The sequence below is a fragment of the Xenopus laevis genome, chromosome 5S (genome assembly GCF_017654675.1).
Source record: "Xenopus laevis strain J_2021 chromosome 5S, Xenopus_laevis_v10.1, whole genome shotgun sequence".
Taxonomy (NCBI): Eukaryota; Metazoa; Chordata; class Amphibia; order Anura; family Pipidae; genus Xenopus; species Xenopus laevis.
In genome coordinates this window covers 71,677,321-71,701,098 of record NC_054380.1, presented here as the reverse complement: position 1 = coordinate 71,701,098, position 23,778 = coordinate 71,677,321, and positions in this window count along the sequence as shown.

The following is a 23,778-nucleotide window of genomic DNA, read 5'->3' as shown; positions in this document are numbered from 1 at the left end:
AGTGCTTTGTCAGTGAGATCACTGACGAAAGGGGCAAGAGGCTCCTGAAACGTTTGATTCTTACTCGGCACAATAAATATTTGGAGGTACTTTGAGGGCAACCTTGATTTATATTTTTCTATTCTTTTACGATCCTTCTTGCTGTTATTTCCTTTCTAATTGTTTCTCTTTTTCTTTAGTTAATATATGGAATAGCACATTTTACGCCAGTATATCATTGTGAACGAAACAATATGTATGTCGTGCATTCACATGTTTCCTTTCTGATAATAAATTTTAATTTAATTTTATCATGGTGTGCTTTATTTTACGCCATGTGAATGCCAGATTTACCACTGTTATGTTACACCACTTCAGACCTTTGCAAGTAAGTTCTGGTGGAAGTTGCTCAAAGAAAAAATGCATAAAAATTTTACGTCATTTTTTACATTTCAATTTGTGGCAATTTGTACTGCAGTTTTTTACACCACATAATAAATATGTCCCCAAATGTATGTATTTTCAAATATGTTTGGAATTGAAGTGCTTATTGAAACATTTGCAGTATCCGATAAAAATGTATTAAGTGTCACAAAAAGCAGCATTTTTTGGATTATTCTAGTCATTTATGAAGCCTCTATGAATTTTGAAGTGAGAAAGAGCACATAGGATAGAAATGAACCCTGCATTGTAACTAATTGTGTCTCATCTTCAATGTGTAAATGTAACACAGTACTTACAGTATGTGCTTTCTAATACAGAAGGGTTTATATAGAGAGAAAAAAAACATACATTAAGACATGCAAACTAGGCTATATTAAGCTCTATTTTGTTAAAGGTGATCCAGTCCATAAGTATAATGTGCCTACTCTTGACCTGTCTCTATGCAAAAATGTCTTCCCATGTGTAACATGGCAATGTGTACTGAACAAAAACATTGTAAATATAATCTTTAAATGGTCACTTTCACAAGATACTTTCTGGCAAGCCTTTCAAAGATTGTACATCTTTTTGTGATTTCAGCAACATGTTCTGACATTAGGTGAAGCTTTTGATGAAAAGAGAACTCTCTGGAGCTCATCTAGGCATAGGTTATGTAACCTGCCTTTGGTGTCTGTTCTTATACCACTGTCAGAACTATCAGATAATATCACATGAGGCAACTGCCAAAAAAGCTGACAAGGTGGTATTCATTAAAATGCACAACTGTACAGAAGGTCATGAGGACACTGACAGTAAAGGTCAAAATAAGGAACAGAGGAACAGGTTATGGTGAAAATGGAACAACTTTGTTGTGCTGTACTTTAACAATGGTCTTAGCCCTTTTTGGACCAAACCAATGCTTATTATGCCATTAACTGCCATTTACTTTGAGAAATTGTTGACATTTATTTTATTTGGATCAAATGAGAGGAAATAAACTTCACGGCAAACATGTCTTATTTAAAAAAAATATGAAAAAATAAAATTATAGTTAAAATCAGGAATATCTATCTAAAATCACATCTAAGCAGTATTGGTAAAAGAAATATGACAATGTCTGGTATAATGAGATCTGTAGATAATCTTCATGGTAATTTTGTGGATAGAAATAAAAAAGGGAAAGGTTTCTTTGTGAAGCTTTGATTTGATTAGTTTAGGATATAGGGAGCTAATCCTAAAATTATCATATTGTATAATCAAATGAGAACATGCCAGGGACGTGCATGACTCACAGTAGCATTCTCAGATAATAAGTCATGATGTCCATGTGATCTACATGGAATCAGTGATCCCCAAACATATAAGAAAGGGATAAAAATGTGAACGATTGTGAATGATTAAAATCATTTACATTTATTATATACTAGGAAGATGTGGCGGGTCAGGTAATTAACTACAACATGAAATCACAACAACAGTTTTTCTGATATTACGTGCTTCTGCAGGGCAGTAATATGCATAAGAAAAGAAGATAATCATTAGCAACCCAGCTATCTATAACTACATAACTGTATATTGTCAAAATGGTGTGAAAGCAATATTAAACAATAAACAGAAAATATACTAATACAATTTATAGTCAAGTACATATTATTGTTAACTTTGATTATGGCATGCTGGGAAATATTCTGAAAACCTGGAGAATGATTTTTTAAAGCAATACTTCTTGATAAAATGTTTCCTCAGGCCTGTGACTCACTTAATGCAAAATCATTCTCCAAAGAGGATCTGTAAGTAGAACTGCACATAGAACACAGATGTGATTATCCTTAAATAAACTATCCATGACTTACAGTAAAGTAATGCAGTTAGATTTACATTCACTACAGAGACACCTCACAAGAATACACAATTTTAATATTATATTGGTTGGTATGTGTCAATTTATCTGTACACTGACCTACCATTAAATATGCTTGACACTTCATGGGTGAGTTCATAAGTGTGAAATTAGAGCTCACCGCAGTAAAATTCAACAATTCTCTATTCATTCCTATGGGATTTTTACATTTGTTTTTATCAATGGGTGGATTATTTATGAAGCATCAGATTTTGTGGTCACGTTTTAAAGGTGAAAAAAATACAAATTTTATGCTCTGAACTGCTAAAAATCTTAATCAGAAACTGCTCCAGCTAAAACCTGTCCAAATAATTTAGAAGTCTATAGCAGACGGTTTCTTTAACAATTGGAACATTTTTTTTTTTCCTGATAGTTTCAGACTGACGTTGGTTTTCAGTTGATAATCCAATAAATTCAAGTTTTTGAGGCAACGATTCACGTCAAAATCATGTTTTTCATGTAAAAAAGTCGCACAATTCAAACTGTTGCACGAATTTGTAAAGCCTTTTTTACACCCACATTTTGCTATCCAAATTATTAGTACATTAAGCCAGATCATGGATGGGAGTTTGTTCAAATTTGTTTTAATAAAAAGTTGAGAAAAATAAATTTTTTAGCAAATATGCCCCTAAGTTAACCATTTGACTTACAGTATACTGATTATTATAAGTGAACTATACCAAGTTACAAATATTACTAAAAACATGGCGTAATAGATGATGATTCTCAAGGAATAATTATATTTAGGCATCGGTTTTCTAAATTGATTGAGAACAATTTTATTAACTCATCATTAATTTTAAATGTCCTGCAACAAATGCAGGTATGGAATCTACTATCCACAATACTATCTTCTGTTATTTGGAACATCATTCCAATGGTTTATTTCATTTAAATAAACCATTTTCATAACAATATACGTATTAAGTAGTATATGCCATTGGGTAAAATTTGCTATTTTAAGAAATAAGGGCAGCCCCCTTGGATCCTATGATTCACAGTGCACATAAACACACCAAACACGTGTTAGGTCACATGAGCCAATTCATGGACAAAGCTACATATTTTGCTTCCACACTTGTTCCTGTTACAGATAGAGCTGCATTATTTCTGGTCAGGTGATTTCTGAGGTAGCACAGAGAATATCATTAAATATCATAAAGTGCTTAATTGTATACCAATTTGATAAGATTATTTGATATAGTATTTATTTTGGGGCATAGTTTTCCTTTAAAAAAAGGCCAATACTTTGTTTTGGCATCAATATGGTTTAATGGTACCTTAAGATCAAGTACAAGCTACTGTTTTATTATTACAGAGAAAAAGTTAAAAAAGAATGGATTGCTTAAAGTTGACTCTGCGGAGATGGCTTTTTAAATCGTAATGTTAAAGGGGACCTGTCACCCAGACATAAAAAAATATATAATAAAAGTCCTTTTTAAATTGCACATGAACCACAAATTCCTTTTTTTATTAAAACACCCATGCCTGTTGTAAACTTATTGGAAAATCTCAGCTGTCAATCATTTGTTGCCTGCCTTACCTATATGCCTTAGGCATAGAGGCGGGGCAGTCACTTACTTTCACTTTCTATTATGCACTTCCTTGATGTTACTGCACTCCCCTCATTTTCCCACCTCATAATCTAATTTTGTAACCAGTGCATGGACATGTACATCAAGGGTCGGACTGGGGGGCTGTGCTGTGTTTTTCCCGCGACCGGGCAGAAGAAAAGCAGGGTGCGGATCTGGGCCGGCGGGGCCGCCGGGTTTTTTCTAGGTGCCCTAGTCTGACCCTGTGTACATTAGGTTACCCATTCTGTTGCATAAACAAGATATTAGGATTATGCAAAGATTGCCTTGGAAACAGTATTTACAAAATAGCACCCACCACCCTGATTCATGTGTTTGTGAATTTTCAGGCTAAAGGAAACATGATTTAAATAATTTATATAGTGTAAGTAAAGTTTATTTTGCTTGACTAACATGATACAATAGGATTTGGATTTATTTCTTGGGGTGACATTTCCCCTTTAATGCTGAATCATCAGAGCTAAAGAATTATTTTTGTTTTTACCTGCATATCTGACGATTCAGCTGTTAATGTTAGTAGAGTGGACAAAAGATTTTTCATATGACCGATGGTCATGGGAAAGATCATAATTGTACCATGTATGGCCAGTTTTAGTTTTCCCTGTACTGTTTAGAAAGAGTAAATTATTTAGATAAAGTAGAATCTGCCATACAAATGGGTGTCATGTGGAAAGTAGTTTGTATCAGTTCTTTGAAGGGATATGCTAAACCATGTGTCTAAGGTTAGGGAATTTTGGGAATATAAAAGAAGTGGAGATGAAATGTTCCAGACACTAAAAAATCTCTCGCACACTTCATTCATTGCTATTACTTAAGCAACATGCCTGAAAAATTCGATAGCCTAAATAAAGAGAAAGTTCCTTGACCAGGCAGGACCTCACTTAAACAAACGACTACTTACTATGAAACTTTTCCAAGTTCTCAAACAAGCATAACTAAAATTGGCGTGAGAAACTCTATACAGATGGAACTTCAAAAAAAGATTTTATCACTAAAGCCAGAGTTACAAGGCATACTTTAAACACACTGTAAGGATGCATTTACTATTAGAGCTTTCATTTCTTTCGTTTTTCACATACTTATCTGTAGCCACGTGGAGAATTGTAGTGTAAAATATATAAAAAAATGTGACTGCTAGATAAATAACTGTTTTGCATTACCATGTGCTTAAAATCTAAATCTGTAAATATCTTATTTGATAAAAGATATAGTTAATGCTAGTTATAGCCGTATAGTTAATGCTAAGATGCCAAATTAAAAATGTAATTTGTTAAATACGTGTTTTCCTTCTTTAGGGAATAGTTACCATCATTATGCACTAACTATCCAGGGCCAGATTTACAATGTAGGCACCCCAAGGCCAGACGACTGATTCTAGCTCCACCCGCACCCCCCACTTGTGCATGCACAAAGGTGAATGAAGAATTCAACATTTTAAAAATCACAGTGTGCTGGATGTCATTGTAATGTAATGATTGTGATTTCCATAAAATATACTTGAGAAAATGTTTCCTTTGCTACAAAGAAGTTTTTCTTTTTCAGTGAATTACTGTTTCATCCTTTAGGGCAATGACGTACATTATAGGGGGTCATTTATCAACACTGGGCAAATTTGCCCATGGGCAGTAACCCATGCCAAACAATCAAATTGCTGCATGCATTGTTCTACTTGCAGCTGGCTTTAAAAAGCTAATCACTGATTGGTTGCTATAGGTAACTGCCCATGGGCAAATTTGCCCAGTGTTGATAAATGAGCCCCAATTGTGTTTTGTCTCCTGCATTTGGTCATAGTGATAGGCTGCAAGTAAAACTCTATCATAAAGAAAAATATATATATATATATATAACAATGAAAGTAGACTATAAAGTAGTGTTGGTTAAACATTTGGAACTAACACAAGATAACACAAAATATCCTGAAGGTGGAAGTTTAAGGAATAGTGTATCAACACAATAGAAAAGAAAGAACATAGAAGCAAACACAAGGAGACATATTTATCAAAGTAGGAAAGAACAGTTCAGCAAAGTTTGCCGGAGGAAAACTTTACAACATCCTAGTCATTGGCTTAGTTATTTAACAGTTCTTATACAAGCCTATGGAGAAGTGTTGTTTACATACAGTAAATGCCTTTCATCCGGAACATATTGATATAGTGCCAAAAATAAATACAATAAATAGAAATAATAAAAAAAAGAATAAAGTCTGCAATTAAATGGCCAGCTAGTTATTGATGTTCTATTTCAGTCATGTACATTTTGATTTTAATAATATTTTCTGTTAGACAAAAGTCCTGATTTCACTGGAGTGTGTACATCCATCTTTTATATGCTGTTGATACAAAGCCCAAGTCAGCCCAAGCTATTTTGTTCAATGGAGACTTTGAAAATCTATATCGAAGAACTGATCCCAAAGCCCTAACACTATGGGGAGTGATTTATTAAACTGCAACTTTTTCAGGTTGGGCTTTTTTACACCAAAAATCCATGAGGATAAAAAAAACACTAAATAGTTTGATAAAAAGGCCTCCACATTTTCCATATTTCCAAATACTTTCAATAAATATTGTTGGATTTTGCTAATGTAAACATCCAGTGAACATTTATAAGTGTAAATGCATTTAATTTTTATAAGTGCATGCATTTAATTTTGCTTCAGTTGTTTACACTGATACATAAGGGATTTTGGAAGAAATGAACATATTGCCCAGTTGAACCTTCCAAAATGATAATTATGTTTGGTAAAGAAGCTTCAGAACCTGAAATCATTACATTTCTTTATTTATAGAGGCCGTGTACTGAAATAAAATGAAACATTGCAATACATTTAATAGAACTAGAAATGCATGGGAAAAGTCCAAGTGCCCTTCTTTCTTCTTCTCCAGGGCATGGAACTTCATTTGAGAGAACAGGAAAACAGCTGAGAGAATAGCTGCACAATATACAGTGCCTTGCCTTATGTTGTATAAGCCTTATGCTGGCCAGTAAATTTGACATCTGTGATGGGAAAATTATGTGAAGGCTTGTTAAGGGATCACATTCAAAATTTTGCCCTGATGAATGGCATTATGAGCAGCACTCAGCATGGCTTTATGAAGGTTAGGTCATGTCAGACAAATCTGATTTCTTTTTATGATGAGGTAAGTAAGTTGCTGGACAGTGGGGAGCAGTAGATGTGATCTATTTGGATTTTGCCAAAGCATTTGATACTGTACCCCACAAACAACTGATTTCTAAACTAAGGGTTGTTGGACTAAAAAATTGGATAGAAAACTGGCTACAGGATCGGGTACAGAGGGTGGTTGTTAAAGGTACATTCTCTACTTGGAGTAAGGTTCTTAGTGGGGTCTCTCAGGGCTCAGTATTGGGTCCACTTTTATTTAACTTGTTTATTAATGACTTGGGGGAGGGTATTGTAAGTAATGTATCAGTGTTTGCAGATGACACAAAACTATCCAGCCCAATTAATTCCATCCTGGATGTGGCATCCTTGCAACACGATCTTGACAAACTGGCAATCTGGACAGTTAAGTGGCAGATGAGATTCAATGTCGATAAATATAAAGTCATGCAAAAATATCCAAGCCACTTATACCTTTAATGGGACTGCATTAGGAAAATCCATAATGAAAAAGGAACTTGATGTAGATGATAGACTTGATGTAGATGATAAACTTGGCTGTAGCAAGCAATGCCAGACAGCAGCATCAAGGGCAAATAAGGTTTTGAGCTGTATTAAAAAGCGGCATAGATTCACAGGGGGAGGGGATCATTCTTCCACTGTACAAAGTGCTTGTAAGGCCTTATCTAAAATACCCCATACAGTTTTGGTCTCTGGTGCTCAAGGGCAACTAAGCTTGTAAAATGTATGGAAAATCTCAGCTCTGAGGGAAGACTTGCCAAGTAAGGGTTGCTCATGCTGGAGAAGAGGCACTTAAGGGGTGATATGATAAATATGTAGAAATATATAAAGGGATCATATAATTTCTCTAATGCTTTATTTACGAGGAGGTCCTTCCAGCTGACACATGGGCGCCCATACCAATTATCTGAAAGGAGGTTTCAGCTAAATATTTGGGTTTTTACCCTGGCATTATCTCCCTAAATCACTTGTGATGGCCGATACATTAAATTGCTTCAAGGAGGGTTGGGTGGCTTTTTAGCAAGTGAGGGAATAAAGGATTTTTTTGCTTTCTTCTGGATCCACTAGAAGTTAAGCAGATTATATATAGACTTAAAAGGCTGAACTTGATGGACGGGTGTATTTTTTACCTAACTTACTATGTTACTATGAATAAATTGATATTTAGAAATCTCTAATTTTCATGGAACCTTTTTTTTTTCATTTTCCTTTTTGTGATAGCTCCCATGTAATTAATACAGAATTTAAAACATGAGAACATAAATGTATGGTATATATATTTTATTTAAGGTTACCTTTCCCCTTCCACATATTCAGTGAAAGCTCCTGATGCTCATTTAACAAAAATAAATACATAAATAAATAAGGCTCTGACATTAGAGAGGCCCAAAATCCAGTTTCTCACATCCCCCCTTTTGTTTAACAGTAGGAGAACAAGTTCACTTTATATAAGTTACGTGTTGACCTTATTGCACCCCTGGTTAGGTCTCCTGAATGTCTGCATTGAATATGAATGCATGACAGAATAGAACATGTCCTATGATTAGCTGCAAGTCTATTTTGAATTGCAGCGTATCACAGAGATGGCTCTGTATAAGCCTAGATAACCTACAAAGTGGTTTGCTGTTATATGAATCAAATGCATAGAAATAAATAAATTGGCATGGATAATAAAGTGAAGCAACCCTACCGGCCTATGTACTAACAATTGAATTTAGTTTTTTTCCACAAAGACTCCAAAAATTTAGATTTATTAAGGGTAAAAAACACAAAAACCTCTAAGTCAAAACTGCCAAGAAAAGTTGCGACATGCTATAGAAGTCAAGGGGAGTTGCCCTGATCTAATTGGACTGCTTTAAATGGATTCAGACATTTAGAAGTTTTCTGATTTTTTCTCTCTGCTAGAAATTGTCCGAAAAACTAAAATTTTTCAAGTTATTTTGATTTTGTAGTGAATTGTTGAGCTCTTTTCGTTTGTGCTTTTTATATTCGGTTCTTTTAATAAATTCAATGACAGTTGTGGTTTTAGAGTTTGTGAATTGAGTTGTAATTTCCAAAACGAAAAAACACTAAAATCCGAAATTTGAAGATATGAATTCAAATATACATGTCGGGGCAAATTTACTTAAGGTCGAATATCGATGGTTAATTAACCCTCGATATTCGACTGTCGAAGTTAAATCCTTCAACTTCGAATATTCGTTCGATTTTTCTTCGACCAAAAAAAGCTACCAAAGCCTAACATTGACTTCGGTAGCTTTTAGGTGGCGAACTAGGGGGTCGAAGTTTTTTCTTAAAGAGACGGTACTTCGACTATCGAATGGTCGAATAGTCAAACAATGTTTAGTTTGAATCGTTCGTTTCGAAGTCGAAGGTCGGAGTAGCCCATTCGATGGTCGAAGTAGCCAAAAAAACCATTCGAAATTAGAAGTTTTTGTCCTCTATTCCTTCACTCGAGCTAAGGCAATGGGCCCCCTAAAGTTTTATTCATTATATTCTATTGATTTTGACATAAAATCAGATGGCCATAACCATATGATGTGAAGAAAAATATACACATTAGATCCAAACATATCTCAAAAATTAAATAAGGCCAAACACATAGGATGATGCAATCTTACTGTACTATAATTTCTACAGAAATTTATATTTTCTACAATTTCAAAAATAATAAAATGTGGCAACCATAAGGAATTTGTATTCTTTTCTGAAAGAGCAGTTCAGAATCAGAAAAAATACCATTATACTTATTTCAGACAATAATATTTTTTTCTTTTAGATTGTATAGAGCAGAAGTATATTTTTTATATCATTTTTAAAAGACAGCTGGGGCATATTTATAAACACTGGGCAAATTTTCACCTGGGCAGTAACCCATAAAAAACTAATCAGTGATTAGCTTTTTTCGGCCAGATGCAAGTTGAACACCGAAAGCAATCACCTGATTGGTTGCCATGGTTTACTGCCCAGGAGCAAATTTGCCCAGTGTTTATAGGCAGCTCCCAGTTTCAGCGCATGGACTTCAATGCATTTGGACAAAATAGGCGCACTTATAAGAATTGTCATTGACGTGCGTCAAAAAATTATTTAGACACCCATTGACTTTTCAGTTTAGAAAACTTTTCGCCATTTCACAAATTTTGTGGTAAATTTGCAAATTTACGGGACAAATTCACCCATCACTATTCAGCACATGTAGACTTCATATAGTAAAGTGTTGCACATGTGTCTTTTGCAGGTATATTTGTGCATGTATGTAAAAAGACAAAAAACTATAAAAAAAAGTTATCTGTCTGTCTATCTATACACACAAAATAAATGTAGCAAAACTGACATTGGGCAGTTCATAGCAATAACATATACAGTACATGTAGAAGAGTTCTTCGAAAGATGTGGTCGTCCTTCAAGAAAAAAGTTATTTGATTAGAATTTTATGTTTGGATGAAAGCCAGTCAAATGATCCACACAGACTAAACATATACTGGAAGAAGAAAAAGGCTTTTAACAGAACAGCAAGTAAATATTTACTCAGTTATAGGAATTAACCTAAAATCAATATGAATGGAAGTTTAAAAGCAATTATATATTGCTCAATTTGGTATGTATACATTTACACAATTATGAAGATTGTATATTTATATGATTTTAACCGCTTAGCTCCTCAGTTTTGCAACTCGACAAAACAACACTTTTCAACTCTGTAAAATACTAATTCATCTTTCCTTTTTATCGGGGTAAGAGTGTTTTACATACATTATATATATATATATATAATATATATACACACACACACACACATAACTAGCTGTGCTTTTTAAAAATGACACAATAGAAAACATAATTCTACAAAGTTATAGTCTGCTTTGCTTATTATTGCTTATACCTATTCATAAATTAAAATAATTTTTTTATCACTACAGAGGAAACATACCTTGCTTCTACATGCTCAATCATGGGTCATCTGATATTTTTGCACATTGCAAGTGATCTGTTATTTCTTCTGGAGGGGTGGTGAAGGCCTGGAGATGTTTGCAGGGGGACTGGTACAGTAATGTCAAACACTCTAAGGGGATTATTTACTAAAACACACATTTTTCTGGTCAGGGTTTTAAAGAGCAAAACATGTTTTTTCATGGAAACTGTTTTTTTGGAGATTTATTATACCCCGAGGTTGCTAAACTTCCGAATAAAAACAAAAAAAACCTGTTCAGGTCATGTAGAAGTCAACAGCAGAAGTCCCTTTACAATTGGAAGATATCATGATCTGAATAATTGATGGTCTTTAGGCGATAATCCAAAAATTCATACAATTTGAATTCTTCACTAAAATGTTCCTGCACCAAATTTTCAGTTTTTTCGATAAATAAGGTAGGATGAGAGTTTGGTCAAATTTGTTTTAATAAAATAATTTAAAGTTTTAGTAAACTTCCCCCTAAGTATTTAGCTACTTTCATGTCACATTTACATTTATATAAAAAATATGTTTTTTAACTCTCTCTGTTAGGGGCAAATTCACTAACGCGCGAAGCGCCGAACGCTAGCGTTAATTCGCTAGCGTTGGGCATTTTCGCTACTGCGCAAATTCACTAACGAACGCTGGCTTAGTTTCGCTAGTGTTACTTCGCAACCATACGCCGGGCGAATCTTCGCTAGCGACGAAACTACGCAAATTCACTAACTTGCGCAGTGTAGCAAACGCTACCTTTTACGCTAGACTTCCTTCGCCACCTCAGACCTGGTGAAGCGCAATAGAGTAGATAGGGATTGTTTAAAAAAAAGTCGAAATTTTTTCTAAGTCCCAAAAAACGCTGGCGTGTTTTCTACATGATGGCTGATCGAAAAAATTTTGGGGCTCCCCTTCCTCCGCCCTGCATTTCCTGACTCATGGCAACCTACCTAGACAGTGGGCACATGTGTAGGGCAAAATATTTTTATCTGCAGATTTGAAGGTTTTCTAGGCATTTGTAGTGCAGATACGTGTTCCTCCATTGAAATTTGAATTTCGCGCCGTATGCAAATTAGCCTTCGCTAGCGCAACTTCGCTTTATATAGCGAAACAACGCTAGCGCAACTCCGCAACCTTACGCTACCCCTGTGCGCAACTTCGGATTTTAGCGAATTTGCGAAGCGCTGGCGAAACTACGCCTGGCGAAGTGCGGCGAAGTTGCGCCTGGTGCAACTTCGCATCTTAGTGAATTTGCCCCGTAGAGTGCAGTTAGAATGGCAGGAATATTGTTTTAAAAATTGTCTCAGTTATAGGAATAAACCTAAAATCAATTGTTATTGGGACACACTTTTTAATAATAAAGAAAGTAAATATTGCTGGTTTGCACACAGTGGCATGTGATGCACCTTGTGACTTCTGTATCTATACACATCAGGGCAGATCTACATAGGGTCGAATATCAAGGGTTAATTAATAGTTTGATCGAACGAAAAATCGTTTGATCGAATGATTGAATCCTTTGAATCGTTCGATCCGAAGGATTTTAATCCATCGATCGAACGATTTTTCTTCGACCTAAAAATTGTTGCACAGCCTATGGGGACCTTCCCCATAGGCTAACATGGCACCTCGGTAGGTTTTAGGTGGCGAACTAGGGGGTCGAAGTTTTTTTTAAAGAGACAGTACTTCGACTATCGAATGGTCGAATAGTCGAACGATTTTTAGTTTGAAACGTTCGAATCGAAGTCGAAGGTCGAAGTAGCCAATTCGATGGTTGAAGTAGCCAAAAAAATCATTTGAAATTCGAACTTTTTTTTATTCTATTCCTTCACTCGAGCTAAGTAAATGGGCCCCACCATCTTGAGTTCTTTAAGATGGGACCAGTTTCTTAAATCATTATGTTAATTTATATCTTTTAGGGAAATGTATGTGTTTTACAGTTAGGTTATAGATTTGTAACTAGGAGTTTAAGGTAATAAACTCTTTCCGAGCTTGGTACAGACATCTAGTTAACCTCATCCACATTACTATCAGATAGATGGCAACATCAAAAGATGGAAATGTGAAAACCTTTTTCTACATCATATATCAGTTTCAAAGTATAGAATATCAAACTATTTTTTGGTATCCATTAAAATTAAATTTTACACAATGCTACAATGATTTCCACAGTGGAGCTTCCAAATTAAGATCCTTGTCACATTTCCATAACGTTAAGATCAGTTTCATCACGAGTACATGCTTGTATACGGACAAGACATATAACACTCAATAAAGGATATCATTTAGCTATCATTTAGCTATCAAAAGCTAAAATCCTATGGCTGGAAGGAAGGAAGTAGAATGAACTATATTCAATTTCTCACTTAGGGGCATATTTATCAAGGGTCGAATTTCAAATTGAAAAAACTTTGAAATTCGAATTCAAAAAGACCAACCAAAATTAAGTCGAAGTTTTTTTGGGTCGAAGAGGTCAGTTTTCGATCAAATAGGTCCATATTCGGTCTAATTAGAATAGTTTGAATTGAAGGAATATCGCATTTTCCCAAAATAACTTAGAATTTTCAAAGTCTACCAATTGACTCCAAATGGGTTCTAGGAGGTCCCCCATAGGCTAAAACAGCAATTTGGCAGGTTTTAGATGGCGAATAGTCAAAGTTGAATTTTTAAAGATACAGTACATGATAAATTTCAATATTAGAAAATTTCAAATTTGAATCGAATTTGGACTATTCTCTATTCGAGGTACACAAAAATAGCTCGAAATTCGAATATTTTTTTCAACACAAATCCAATAAACAAAACATAACACACTATTTTCAGGTATAATAATGCACCAGTGATATCATGATTCTGCTTTTCATAACATGCATTTACAAATAAATGATTGACATTTTAAAAATGTATAATTGTTGGCTGCATAATATTAATTACAATACATATTAAATTAATAAGCCCAAATGTTATTTCTGAGCTTACAATTCCTAACTGAGTGAGCAGTTACACTCTCTTCCCTGCTCGATAAAAAGTAGCCAAACTGGGTGAAAATGGCATTGGTAGGTAACAGAATCTTGCCATGGCTTTGTTGGCACAGATCATCTTATTTAGCAACATATTAATGATTTTGTGTATGGGCAGATTGTAAAAAGTACATTAAAGTTACTAAAATAGAAACAATTAACTATTCCTAAAACAAAAGTGGGGTGGAACAGGAAAAAAAGAAAACTGATGGGGCAGTCCACTGAAAAAGAACTCTATCACTATTTGTCATGAATTTATTTGAATATAACATGATATATCTATATCTATATCTATATATATATATATATATATAGTATAGCAAAAGTTGTTTCACTTGCTTCTTCATAAATCAAGTCTGTTAACTGAATTTGTGAAGATGTTCATGCAATTATTGGCAGTTGATTAAAATCTCATCTGTAAATCTGCAGGCATATAACTTTCAACGTGTATTGATCAGGCTAAATGATTGCACTTGTTTAGTGGTCTGGTGAGACTACTATTATTAGAAATCTCATTTACAATATAATTCCATAAGCATAAGCATAATTCCATAAGCATTTAAGAGCGTACATACCGCTAAGTCCATGCAGAGAATTTGTTTTGAGTGAAATGCAGTACCATTCGGCAACAATCAGTAGTGTGGGTCTGAAATACTTATACAGAAATGCATTGGAGAAAGAAACTATAACTCAATTTAACACATAAGAAAAAAGGCATATAAATTAAGAGACCTTCTTAAAGAATTCGAAAATGTGAACTATCTGACAAGTTGCCCCTCCCCCATTGATTATAGTAATTTACCTGTTACCATGGGCTGGTGTCCCTCTTCTTCAAAAAAGTCTCCATCTCATTATCATCTTCTTTCTTCTCCTATACAGGAGTCCATTATGGAGGGATTTTCAGTTCTCTGGTAATCTAATGATCTGCTGCAAAATGCCACATGGAATAGCATCAATTTCCCTGTCTGCCCTAGTTAGCTCAAACGAGTGGATCTCTGTATGTGTGGCCAACTTTACTCCTACTAAATAACACATCAAGCTTATCTATAAATGCACAAAAGATAAATGTTGATATTCTTGTAGTTACTCTTTTCATACATCTTTTCAGTTCGATGCTCTTGGTTTGCTAACAAACCTTTGGAGGCTTGTAAAAATGTTTGTGTATTTGTTGTATATAGTATATTGAGTGTCAAATTGAACCCAGGGGTTTCCTGTTTTTGCTTAAACCTGTCCATTTTGCACATATGATATATATATTTTAAACATGTATATGATTATTAGGAAAATTATTATCTGGAATGCTAGGGGGTGAAATGCTAAATCACAATGTTTTTAAACGAAACATATTGAGAGTACAGGTTTATTTTATTTTACAAAGGGGTCACCCATTCTTTATCTCTGTATTTATTTTTAATTGAATTTATTGTAAACATTTAGCTCAAGTACTTTTTGATGACATTGCAATCTGTTTATTATCATTCCATTTGATTATAAAATAATTCAAGAAAATATATTTTGTATTTTCTCATCTCCCAGCAAAGTTAATTTAACACTTTCTTCGTGTATTAAAGAGGCATCCCTCTAACATGCTGGTTCTTGTAATTTCATGTTTTACACATAATATAAATGCACAAAAATCAGAATTATGCTTCTTCATCATGGAAGAGCTTGTGTGTTGGATGTTATTATTTGTATCTGTACTTAACATTTCTATAATTTGCAAGTCCACAGACGTGTATCTTTAATTCTTGGTTTCCCCATATCAGGCTGAACAGGTACAGTAGCTAGGGTATGGTTAGTATGGTGAGTTAAAAGTAAGCTGTCCAGACATACTATAATATCACTTATCTATAGAACCAGGAGCGCTCTGAGTCATTCAAGCCATACAGTCTTGCTGCTAAGGCTATGCAAACACAAGTGTCTATAATAAACAGAAAACTATAATGCTCAGTGCTGTCATTTTTTCTAATATGGAAGATCATGAGGTAGAGAGAAAGAAAAACAGAAATAAAATTCTCTGCTAAATTAAACTAGCACATATTTGCAAATTGTTCATTTGTGAGAAAAGCTGTATATGTTTACATCCCAAATAGGTTATACAAAGTGGTTATACGGTATATGGTTTAAATGGCAGCAATCTTCAATCTAAGGCCTTCTTGCCATTTTAGGGTTTAGACTCCTACCATCCTAATAACATATATGTTGCTTGTCAGTGGAATGCTGAAAGTTGGAGTTCAATTGATGCCTGAAGGGCACATTGAAGATCATAGTTGTATACTGTTCTGGGTGTTGCAACTGAGCTGTATCTGCTTCTGTCTTCAAATGACATTTACAGTATATAAAATAGAGAACATATCCAGGATGAACTGAAGTTACATCCCACATTTCTTTTACATAACAGGCATTGGACCTGTTATGCAAAATGCTCAGGACCTGGGGTTTTCCGGATAATGCATCTTTCCAATCTTCATACCTTAAGTCTACTAGAAAATCATGTAAACATTAAATAAACCCAAAAGGCTGGTTCTGCTTCCAATAAGGATTAAATATAATTTGTTTAGATCAAGGACAAGGTAATATTTTATTATTACAGGGGAAAAAATTGGATTATTTGGATAAAATTCCATAATTCAGAGCTTTCTGGATCATGCGCTTCCAGATAACGGATCTCATACCTGTACAAAATAGCTACCATGTTTCCCAGTATCTAACAAGTGAACATGTGGCCTTTATAGATGTGTGATACTGAATTAAAGCATGATTTCAAAAAGGTTGCCTATAAAATAGATGTCATATTTTTAAAAGCCCCATTGAAGACAAAACATGAAAAATAATGCAGAGATTTCTTGCATATAAAGTCTGTTTGCAGAAGGTGACTATTTATGCAGTTTGTGTGATTATTGGAAATAACTCCAATATTTTATACCACTATGGACCACATAAAGTTGATTGAACTCAATGGGACCAAATAAAAAAAATTTTTTTTTCAGCCACACAATCATGATAAAAGGTAATTCTAGAATATACCTCTTTTTACATGGCATGTTGAGGCACAAATATTTAGATTTACAAGCTAAGTTTCAACATATTTTCAATACATTGTTTGAAATAGGTCCCTAGATGTTGCAGATACAGGAAAACTGTCAAGCTAAAATTAACAGAGATTCCAGAATAATACCTTATACATCAATGATTACATTCCTAGGGAACGAAGAAAAATTATCCATGAGATCATAAATGAGCAGTAGAGATGTCGCGAACTGTTCGCCGGCGAACTTGTTCGCGCGAACATCGGGTGTTCGCGCTCGCCGGAAGTTCGCGAACGTCGCGCGACGTTCGCCATTTTGGGTTCGCCATTGTTGGCGCTTTTTTTTGCCCTCTCACCCCAGACCAGCAGGTACATGGCAGCCAATCAGGAAGCTCTCCCCTGGACCACTCCCCTTCCCTATAAAAACCGAAGCCCTGCAGCGTTTTTTCACTCTGCCTGTGTGTGCTGAAGAGATAGTGTAGGGAGAGAGCTGCTGCCTGTTAGTGATTTCAGGGACAGTTGAAAGTTTGCTGGCTAGTAATCGTTTTGATACTGCTCTGTTATTGGAGGGACAGAAGTCTGCAGGGGTTTGAGGGACATTTAAGCTTAGGTAGCTTTGCTGGCTAGTAATCTACCTTCTACTGCAGTGCTCTGTATGTAGCTGCAGTGGGCAGCTGTCCTGCTTCTGATCTCATCTGCTGACTGCTGCAATAACAGTAGTCCTTGTAAGGACTGCTTTTATTTATTTTTTTGTTGTTTTACTACTACTACTACTACTACTACTACTACTACTACTACTACTATAAGAGCCCAGTGCTATTAGTCTAGCAGTGTTGGGGAGTGGGACTGGTGTGCTAATCTGCTGCTCCTAGTAGTTCAGCAGCACCAACTTTAATTTTTTTTTTTAATATTCATTTTTTTTTATTTTACTTTTTTTTATTTTACTACCGCTGTAGTAGTGTATAAGTTGACCTTTTAGGCATTATTTGCCCTGTAGGCATTATTTGCACACTGTTTTCTTCAACCCGCCATCGAGCTGTGTGACCTTGTTCCCATTCTGTCTAAATATCCATAATATTACCGTCTCCAGAAAAAACACCGGAGTCACTTTTTTCAAGCAGTCATAATATATTTTACGTAATCCGTATCCACCGCTGTAGTAGTGTATACGTTGGCCTTGTAGGCATTATTTGCACACTGTTTTCTTCAACCCGCCATCGAGCTGTGTGACCTTGTTCCCATTCTGTCTAAATATCCATAATATTACCGTCTCCAGAAAAAACACCGGAGTCACTTTTTTCAAGCAGCATTCATATATTTTACGTAATCCGTATCCACCGCTGTAGTAGTGTATACGTTGGCCTTGTAGGCATTATTTGCACACTGTTTTCTTCAACCCGCCATCGAGCTGTGTGACCTTGTTCCCATTCTGTCTAAATATCCATAATATTACCGTCTCCAGAAAAAACACCGGAGTCACTTTTTTCAAGCAGCATTCATATATTTTACGTAATCCGTATCCACCGCTGTAGTAGTGTATACGTTGGCCTTGTAGGCATTATTTGCACACTGTTTTCTTCAACCCGCCATCGAGCTGTGTGACCTTGTTCACATTCTGTCTAAATATCCATAATATTACCGTCTCCAGAAAAAACACCGGAGTCACTTTTTTCAAGCAGCATTCATATATTTTACGTAATCCGTATCCACCGCTGTAGTAGTGTATACGTTGGCCTTGTAGGCATTATTTGCACAGTGTTTTCTTCAACCCGCCATCGAGCTGTGTGAGCTTGTTCACATTTTGTCTAAATATTGATAATATTATCGTCTCTAGAAAAACCACTTGAGTTACTTTTTTTCAAGCAGCATTCATATATTTTACGTAATCCGTATCCACCGCTGTAGTAGTGTATACGTTGACTTTGTAGGCATTATTTGCACAGTGTTTTCTTCAACCCGCCATCTAGCTGTGTGTATTATCGTTTCCAGAAAAACCAACTGAGTTTTTGTTGTTGTTGTTGTTTTTTTAAAAATAATGCCAGGCAAAGGCAGGCCGCCACGCAGAGGCCGTGCTAGGGGCCGTGCTGCTATGCAATCCTGTGGCCCTAGCAAATTGCCCAGTTTTAAAAAGCCAATGACCCTGAACTCCCAAAATGCTGAAGAGGTAGTTGACTGGCTTACACAGCACACCCCATCCTCTACCGTTTCTAACTTTACCACAACATCCTCCTCATCCTCCACTGCTATGGCCACCCCACGTAACACTTCCTCCACCACCGGTGCCCCTTCTTCACTGGGGTCAGAGGAGTTATTTTCCAATGAGTTTCTTGAACTGAGTAATGCGCAACCATTATTGCCAGAAGAAGATGAAGGAGATGAGGACCTTACACCAGATTTAATTCTGGCAGAGAACACGATAGAGATGGACATAATGAGTGATGAGGAGGAGGTCCCCGCTGCTGCTTCCTTCTGTGATGTGTCAGAAGAAATTGATGCATCTGAGGAGAATGATGATGAGGAGATTGATGTTTTGTGGGTGCCTAGTAGAAGAGAGCAAGAGGAGGGTAGTTCAGATGGAGAGACGGAGAGTCAGAGAGGCAGTAGGAGAATAAGACTTAGAAGAAGCAGGGAGGACAGCCCGCAGGGATCAGCAGGGCAACAACATGTATCGGCACCTGTGTTCAGCCGGCCAACGCACCCGCCATTGCCGCCAATACCGCCAACTCCGCCAACTTCTACTGTTACCGCCAGATCGCACACTTCCAAAAAGTCAGCAGTGTGGGATTTTTTTAATGTGTGTGCCTCTGACAAAAGCATTGTAATTTGCAATGAGTGCAGTCAGAAACTGAGCCTTGGTAAGCCCAACAGCCACATAGGTACAACTTCTATGCGAAGGCACATGAGCGGCAAGCACAAAGCACTTTGGGAGCAACACCTCAAAGGCAACAGGCAAACTAAAAGCCACACTCCTTCTGGTCCAGCATCTTACTGCTCTACCTCTGCTCTCCTTGACCCGTCTGAACCACCCTCCACTCCGCCTTCCACCTTGACCACCTGTTCCCATTCCCAGTCATCTGCCACCAGCCAAGTTTCTGTGAAGGCCATGTTTGAGCGTAAGAAGCCAATGTCTGACTGTCACCCCCTTGCCCGGCGTCTGACAGCTGGCTTGTCTGCACTCTTAGCCCGCCAGCTTTTACCATACCAGCTGGTGGACTCTGAGGCCTTCCGCAAATTTGTAGCAATTGGGACACCGCAGTGGAAGGTACCCAGCCGCAATTTTTTTTCTAAAAAGGGAATACCACACCTGTACCAACATGTGCAGAGCCAAGTTACCGCATCTCTGTCACTTAGTGTTGGGCCAAAGGTCCATATGACTACTGACGCATGGTCCTCCAAGCATGGTCAGGGCAGGTATGTCACCTACACTGCCCACTGGGTGAACTTGGTAATGGCTGGGAAGCAGGGAATGGGTAGCTCAACAACAACAGTGGAGTTGGTGTCACCGCCACGGATTGCACGCGGTTCTGCCACCACCTCTACTCCTCCATCGCTCTCTACCTCGTCTTCTTCTTCTTCTTACTCTGCTGCTGGGTCCTCCTTCTCCTCCTCCACACCTGTGCACCCCCAGCTCCCCCTAGGCTATTCGACGTGCCAGGTACGCCGTTGTCACGCTGTCTTGGGGATGACGTGCCTGGAAAGCAAAAACCATACCGGATCTGTACTCCTGTCATCTCTGCAGTCACAGGCCGATCGGTGGCTGACCCCACACCAACTGCAGATCGGAAAAGTGGTGTGTGACAATGGAAGCAATCTGTTGGCAGCGTTGAGACTAGGCAATTTAACACATGTGCCCTGCATGGCACATGTGTTAAATTTAATAGTCCAACGTTTTGTCTCCAAGTACCCAGGATTCCAGGACGTTCTCACCCAGTCCAGAAAGGTGTCGGCCCATTTCAGACGTTCCTACACAGCCATGGCACGCCTTGCTGACATTCAGCAGCGCTACAACATGCCAGTCAGGCGTTTGATTTCTGACAGCCAGACTCGCTGGAATTCAACGCTCCTTATGTTGGAACGTCTGCTGCAACAACAAAGGGCCGTCAACGAGTACCTTTTTGAACTGGGTGGTAGGACTGGATCTGCACAGCTGGGGATTTTTTTCCCCCGTTACTGGGTGCTTATGCGCGATGCCTGCAGGCTCATGCGACCTTTTGAAGAGGTGACAAATATGGTCAGTCGCACCGAAGGCACCATCAGCGACCTAATACCCTTCGCTTTCTTCCTGGAGCGTGCCGTGCGACGAGTGACAGATGAGGCTGTAGACCAGCGTGACGAGGAGCTGGAAGCGCACGATTTCTGGTCGGAATCACCAGAACGAACCCAGGCACCTGCTGCAACGCAGGGAGAGGTGCCAGAAGTGGAGTCAGAGGAGGAAGGTGGCTTTGTGGAGGAGGAGGAGGAGGACCAACAGGAGCAGGCTTCCCAGGGGGCTAGTGGTGACCTTTTGGGGACCCCTGGTCTTGTACGTGGCTGGGGGGAGGAGACCGTGGATGATGCAGTCCTTGATAATGAGGAAGCGGAGATGGATAGCTCTGCATCCAACCTTGTGAGAATGGGGTCTTTCATGCTGTCATGCCTGTTGAAGGACCCCCGTATCAAGAGGCTTAAGGAGAAGGACCTGTACTGGGTCGCAACGCTACTAGACCCTCGGTACAAGCATAAAGTGTCAGAAATGTTACCAACATACCACAAGTCCGAAAAGATGCGGCATTTACAAACCAGCCTGCAAAACATGTTGTACAATGCTTTTAAGGGTGATGTCACTTCAGGAACTCATCAACATTCCAGGGGCAGAGGTGCCAGTAATCCTGCCACGAGCACACCTGCAAGGACAAAGCCCTTTGGCCAGTCTGTAACGTCAGACATGCAAATGTTTTTCTGTCCAAGGCAGCGCCACAACCCTTCTGGATCCACCCTCAAAGAACGCCTCGACCGGCAGGTAGCGGACTACCTGGCATTAACTGCAGATATCGACACTCTGAGGAGCGATGAACCCCTGGACTACTGGGTGCGCAGGCTTGATCTGTGGCCAGAGCTGTCACAATTTGCCATGAACCTCTTGTCTTGCCCAGCCTCAAGTGTGCTCTCAGAAAGGACCTTCAGTGCAGCAGGAGGGATTGTAACTGAGAAGAGAACTCGCCTAGGTCACAAAAGTGTCGATTACCTGACCTTTATTAAAATGAATGAGGGGTGGATCTCGGAGGGTTACTGCACGCCGGAAGACTTGTTCTGACTTCTATGCAGCTGTCCTTCTCTTCAAGCCTCATGACTCCACACACAGCTGTCCTTTAGCGTCCTCCTCCTCCCTCCGCCACCGTTACAAACTAGGGTGCAAACCCTACTGGTTTAATTTTTTCTGGCCTCTGTGCTTCAGTGGCTGCAACCAAAAAAACTGGGCAAACAATGTCTACAAGGTCAACGTATGGCAAAAAATGACTATTTTCAGCATTTATATGGCATATTTTTTCTGGCAACTGTGCTTCAGTGGCTGCATCCAAAAAAATGCATATTTTCTGCATTTATATGGCATAATTTTTCTGGCAACTGTGCTTCAGTGGCTGCGTCCAAAAAAACTGGGCAAACAATGTCTACAAGGTCAACGTATGGCGAAAAATGACTATTTTCAGCATTTATATGGCATATTTTTTCTGGCAACTGTGCTTCAGTGGCTGCGTCCAAAAAAACTGGGCAAACAATGCCTACAAGGTCAACGTTATGGCAGTTGTTTAAAGAGAACAGTAGATTACTAGCCAGCAAAGCTACCTAAGCTAAAATGTCCCTCAAATCCCTGCAGACTTCTGTCCCTCCAATACAGAGCAGTATCAAGCAGATTACTAGCCAGCAAACTTACTATCATCTGTCCCTGAAATCACTAACAGCTCTCCCCCTACACTATCTCTTCCAAGCACACACAGGCAGATTTTTCAGATACATTTTTGCCCTTGATCCCCCTCTGGCATGCCACTGTCCAGGTCGTTGCACCCTTTAAACAACTTTAAAATCATTTTTCTGGCCAGAAATGTCTTTTCTAGATGTTAAAGTTCGCCTTCCCATTGAAGTCTATGGGGTTCGCGAACCGTTCGCGAACCGCTCGCGTTTTTGCGCAAGTTCGCGAATATGTTCGCGAACTTTTTTTCCGACGTTCGCTACATCCCTAATGAGCAGTAGAAAGAAAATGAGAGACCAGGGATTCTCTCAACTACAAATGGAAATGGAAAATAACAGAAACACTGTTAGAGAATTTCTTGGAATATCCTACTTACACGACGAAATAAAAACGTCAAAGAAAACATCTGCTGTATATAGTAGTAAATGGTCCAGTACAATGCTATTAAGGTTTCCCCTCCAGGCAGAGCTGGCTAATCATTCTGTGTATCAGGGCTTATTGACAGCCTGCCTGAAAAGATAATGCTGTAGATTGGACAGGTTTAGAAATCCTACAAAAACCCATTTTGTCCGATGGTCCGATCTGTGGCCTGGTGCTCAAACAATTGAATAAACTGGATTTGACTTACCATGTGGGTGGCCAAGATCCACTTGTTTAGCAAACTCACATCTTTTCTTGTATCCCATAAATATCTTCTAATATATATTGTTACTATCAATTTATCTATTGATCAATGGCATTGTTAAAAGTTGTTAAAAAATACAGAATTTTTTTAAAAATTTGGTGGAATTTGCAAAATGTTTA